Consider the following 5,786-nt stretch of genomic DNA (forward strand, 5'->3'; position numbering starts at 1 on the left):
CATTTCAGACGGAACTATTCACAGAGTTGTATTATACTGAACTTCCAATTTTCACCACTGTTCTGCGCCAAGTAACATTTCCTACTTCAAATGCTCATAACAACACTACTTTGGAGGGGATTACAGCTGGGATACTATGTGTGGATGACACACCAGATCCTACAGTGAAATTAAAAACACAGAGAGGAAAAATGAAAAACAACGAAGAAAGAGCAAGGCTTTAGAGAGTGCATAGCCAACACGAACCTCTTCCTTTTGTCGCCTTAGCTTAATAAGCAAGCTTGATGAACTGCAGGCAAATGTCAAAAAATGCAGGAATGTAGAACTTCTTCTCTTCTGGCCTTTTCTTGTTTGGGGCCCTGATCAGACTGGGCTGGGCCAGTTAACTGACCAGCAATTACAATGGGGGGCTTTTGCCTGTATTCAAACAGTGGTGCACCACTGTAATTGTGAGGAACAATCTGTGCACTCCATACATTGAGCTCCTTGCTTTGTTGTTGTTGTCTTTTTATTTTCCAGTGGGATTTTCCAAGTTATTTTTCTTACTGATGTACTCTATATTAATCCAGAGGCCAACATAAACACAGCTTCAGACCATTTCATGACTAAATAAACAATAAATATCTCCCCCAAATAAATTCTGCTTGGCTGATTGATAGGTAACTATTGTGCCACTGACAGGAACCTTTTAAAGGGATTTTTAATCAATATTATTTGCACCACTGTTACACTATAAAGAAAACAAAAGACATGTTTTATGAATCTGTTCAAGATGTATATAAATATGTGGCTTTGCAGCCTCTAAGCTGGTCACATGGCCATTCTTGCCCCAGCCTACATCCTAGTTGTGAGAAGGGCTGAGAGAGAGAGAGAGAGAGAGAGACTATAAAATGATAGAAAAGAACCAGCATCATTAAACTATGAGAATGATTTGGAACTATAGACACTTGATAGCATCCATGGACAGGCAGACATAGTTACATCATACAGTATGTATCATTCTGAGTGGAGTCTATAATTAACTGAATCAAAAATTTTCCCTACCAACAAATAGTGGGCGACAATGGAACTCAAAGCACTCCTCAATAAGAAAAGGGGGCTATTTACACCAGAAGTGAAAATGACAAAAATGAGTTCAATAATTAAGTTAAATGTAAAAAAATTGATGAAGCTCAACTAAAACAATAAAATAGTACATAAGTTAAAGAGTAGTAAACTGCATTAAAAATAGAATGACATAATATTTTTCAAAAGTATATTGAGATGTTTAAATCAAATGCAACAAGATTCTATGGATTATTTTGTCCGTGTGAGGCTCCAAAGAGAACTTTGTGACCATATTTGGATTTCTATAACAATCAAGACATATCCAGGATTCATTGTAATGTCATTTTCATTTTTCTATTGTCATTTTCAGTGCTCCTCACTCCAAACGATAGAAAAACAAAAGATGAGAAAACAGAATAGATATGATTGATTTCATTATCCAGTTTAAAAAAAAAGATTCTTAAAATATGCCATAGAATATGCTGTGAATTGATAACCTCCTGTTTAAGTCAGAATTTGCAGTGCCAGAAAATTAATACATTAATCCATTTAAAATACACTATATATGTATCTGAGAAAAATATGTATCAATGTAAGAGGATAATGTGTGCATGTTAGAGAAGAATGTATGCATCTGAGAGCAGAAATTATGTGTATGACAGAAGAATTTGTCTATATGAGGGAAGAATCTCTATATGTGGGAGAGAAAAATATTTGTGTATGAGAGTAGCAAGTAGCAAGTCAGTCTTTTTTTATTAATTGTTACAGGACCTGTTAGACACTGTGGTTTCGCATCCGATAAAGTCTATTATTTAGGTTTTATATGAAGGGAAATTTAATGTCTGAGAGAAATAATGATCCAGTCTGGCTTCACATACCTCATATGAGTTTCCAGCTATAGCTATGGTCGACCCAGGGACGAGTTGTTTATACATCAAAACTCATTGCTAGTGTTCATGACATGTTGAATGACAGTGATTTTTCTCGTCATACTAATTTAAAGCCCTTGACATTGGAGCCAGATTTAGCAATTTACACAGGCAAATATTCTTACATTGATACAAAGATGGTGAAACAACTGAAGATAAAAACACAAAAGCACAAAACAGGAGGCTCTGGAGTCAAACCCAGTTTTTCCCCTGCCAAAAAACAAAACAAGCAAACAAACAAAAACACTATGCTGCTGAGCATAACTTGCCTCACAGGTGAAAAAAAACATATACTTGTTTTTGAAAAAGCATACCAACAAATTAATAACAAATTAATAACCCTTGATTATCTTACCTACTTCAGATGATAAAAGTGTAGAGGTCATTTAAAACCTCTGGCTTTACCTAAGGGACATGTCAAAGATAGATCATTATTATTAGTCAATATAATTAGTCTACCAGAGTAAAAATTCCCAGAAGACAATTGCAACATGGTATCTTATTTATGATCTGCAACAAAGGAAATATGTCCACATGTATAAACCAAATAATTACAATGTTTGGAAAGGATGGAGCAAGTATAGTTTTTTTTAGAAAGTTCTAAGCAACTAATCCCAGTTTTAAAAGGTGATGGTAAAATTTTTTCAGTTTAAAGCTTACATTTTCTTAACTTTAGTTACTTTCAAATTGCAAAGTTTTCTGCTTTTCTTTCTCATTTTTTTACATAGTTTTTTTTATTAATGTCTCCCTAGATGAATAACCGGATGTGGGCATTTAATCTTATGCAAACACAGCCTAATTCCAATGCTGAAACAGTTCACACCTTTGTTAGTTTTGTCTGAGACAGACCTTGCCACATCAGCGATGAGGTAACGCCTGTGAAGTACAGCAATGTCGACACAAGAGAGCTATTAAAGGCTAATTGAGTCTCTTAAAGCAACCATCTGCATATTTAGTAGCTGAGCTTGATCTTTTATTCATTATAAGGCTTTTTATTCTTGTGTCTGCTTGTGATACAGAGGCAAGGACAGCATGGAAGCAAAAATGGAGTATTTTCTATTAATTCTTCTTTGCATCAGTGCCCATGCAACTGTGAGTACCAAAGCTTTACTAACTGCTTTGTTTATACTAACTGCTTTGTTTTGAACATTTATTAATTTCAAGCTGTTAAAGTAGATAAATTTGTTTCTTATTATGCAGAGGTGCCATGGCAGTCGCAGTTCAAGCAGTGAATCAGAAAGCAATGAGGTAATAATAATGATTACAACTTTAAAAGTTGTATTAGAATTGCTTTAATTTATCTGTTTGGCTTAAGGCTTTTTTCTCTCTTTTTATTTCTTCAGGGGAACAGGGGGAAAATCGTGCCCTCTGTTCTCTGCACTCTGTTTCCGACTCTGTGTTTCAGAACTACAACAACTACTACAACAAGGGCCACCGCAACAGCCACTCCAGTGACCCCCCGAGGAGACAACAGATAAATTACAGCTGCCTAAGTTATTCAGATGATGAATATCCAATAAGAGGGAAATTCTGCTAAACTGTTTTTCAGCAATACGATGGTATTTGCATTTTTCTACGGCTAAAGGCAAAACCAGAATCAAATGTGTTATAAGAAAGAAATGAATGTATTAGGTTGACTTAGTCCACCTTTCAATTTTTTTTGCTATTGCACACTGATTTGAAAAAAGAGAAAAAAGCTACTAAAACTGGTTTTATTCTATCTAGGTAAAGTCTACATAAAGTTGGTTATATTGCTTTTTTTGGGGAGGGGGGGTTAAACATTTAAGGCTGAGACAAGAGCTTAGTTAGGCTAAGAGTAATATACAACTTATCCACCAATGAGTAAACTCAAACAACACACCTGTGTAATATTGACTTGGTGCGCTCACACATAAACAACCTTGGATGATGATGGGTTAAGAAAAGGGATGCGTGTAAGCTGCTAAATACTTGACTCTGCCAAGTTTGCCTTACTGTACTCTTGAATCAACCTCTTGACCAATACTTTGATTTATTGCTCTGCACTGCCTATTCCTAAGTCTTTGACTGAAATGTGTTATCATGTTTTACTATTTTCCTAATCAGTTAATTTATGTTTTATGAAATATGATGTATCTAAACATTTCATTATATAAAGTCCTTATTTTGAATGTCTTCAAAGCTTAGCTTCCATAATTTTTTTCTAAACTATTTTAATATGACCCTGCACTGGCTCGTGTGTGCGTGTTGATGATTTAAAAATTGTAAAATAAAAAAAAGGTATTTACAAATATACATGCTTTGTTGTATTACATGGCATTTTTATGATCTGCTGTGAATATTTATGAATACAATATCATACTATATATAATTAGCTTAAATTTCCCTGCAACCTCTCTAAATGCAGTGTAATGATTAAGCTCTATTTTTTGGGTTTGACTAATTTTGATATGGTATCTACTTAATTACTGTATTTCTTTTTGTTTGAAATACAGATTTAACTGTTGTGTCCTTAAACATCAAATTGTTAGCATATGTGGGAGTTGCAACTATAACAAATTGTGTTTTATGGACAATTATAGAAACATAATGCTGATCGACAACCAGTAACAGGGTCCCTTGTTTCACATCTTAGCTAAAATGCTGAAATAAAACAAGGAAAGCTAAGGAATAGTCTAACAAAGTGACATATGTTCAAAATCTGTCAAAAATGAAAACACAAAATCAAACAAAACTTTTTTATTACAGTTGCATATTTTTTTATTGGGGTCACAGCAATCAAGCTATACTTTTAAGGATGATTTTTCTGTTAAATTAAAATCCTTGATTTGTTTTCTTCTTTTTAATATAGAAACATATCGCAAATATATACTTTTTCAGAGAAAATACTAATAGTGGTTTGCCTTTAGTATATGCAGTTTTTTCTCAGTGGTCACATTTGGATATATCCTGCAGGATCCCATATAAAAAAGTTTCTGAAGTAAAACTCATGCTCTTGCTGTGTGCCCCCACTCTACTCCCAGCTTTGCCTTTTGGCTCAGCACTCCACTTAAGTCAACATCTCTCCTCCAAATTCAAGAGGGAAAGTCACTCTTTTTTGCTTTCCGGAGCCATGTACTTGGAATTGGAGGAACTGATCTTTATCCCAGCATCTTGGTACTTGTCTAAAAACCACCACAGTTGATGCTGTAGGGCTTGGCAAGAGGATGCCAGATGAACTATTTCATAAAGCGGAAGATGCAAAAGGCACACACATTCCTTGCATCCTGAAAGCAAAGCCCTTCTTTGTGGGCTTTGAGGCCAATTATTGATTTTTTCTGTATGGTCTATCCAAACTCTTACCAGGCCAAAGTTTTTACTTCAGTAACTGCCCAGGTAGCAGCACTGTACCAGCTTTCTCCTTCAAGAGACACATAAGCCATCCAGACAAAATAGGACTACTTTCAGAAGCTTGACAGTACTTCTTGCCACTGGTATCCACCACTGGGTTCATGGATTGCAGTCACGACAGGCATTGCATACCTTACAGCCCCAGCTGTGGGCAGCCACTCCCACTTTCACTAAAAAACATTCGGGTTTAGAGCTGAAAGGGGTACTACCCACCATGAACCATAGGCTGAGAGACCAGATCAGAGACCCTTCCACTTAAAGGAGCAGGGATGACCCTCTCATCAACACTTTATCCAAAGGCGCTGGGATTTGACCCTCTCATCTACTGGGTTATGCTCCAACACAAGATGTTTGAGCATGGGGGACACAAGTAGAGTGCTCTACCTCTACAGTATCTGTAGCATAAGCGTCGTTAGACCTATTTAAGGGTGGCTTCAGTCA

The 5,786-nt window shown here is 35.8% G+C and overlaps 1 long non-coding RNA gene across 1 annotated transcript; it reads left to right on the forward strand.

Annotated features, from left to right (window-relative positions):
• Positions 1 to 2,908: 2,908 nt before the first annotated feature.
• On the forward strand, positions 2,909 to 4,228 carry LOC107099496. The gene is made up of 3 exons (XR_001481955.1): positions 2,909 to 3,068; positions 3,177 to 3,224; positions 3,320 to 4,228. It is a non-coding gene; the product is annotated as an uncharacterized LOC107099496 (long non-coding RNA).
• The last annotated feature ends 1,558 nt before the right edge of the window (positions 4,229 to 5,786 follow it).

The sequence above is a fragment of the Cyprinodon variegatus genome, unplaced genomic scaffold, assembly GCF_000732505.1.
Source record: "Cyprinodon variegatus isolate N-32 unplaced genomic scaffold, C_variegatus-1.0 Scaffold878, whole genome shotgun sequence".
Taxonomy (NCBI): Eukaryota; Metazoa; Chordata; class Actinopteri; order Cyprinodontiformes; family Cyprinodontidae; genus Cyprinodon; species Cyprinodon variegatus.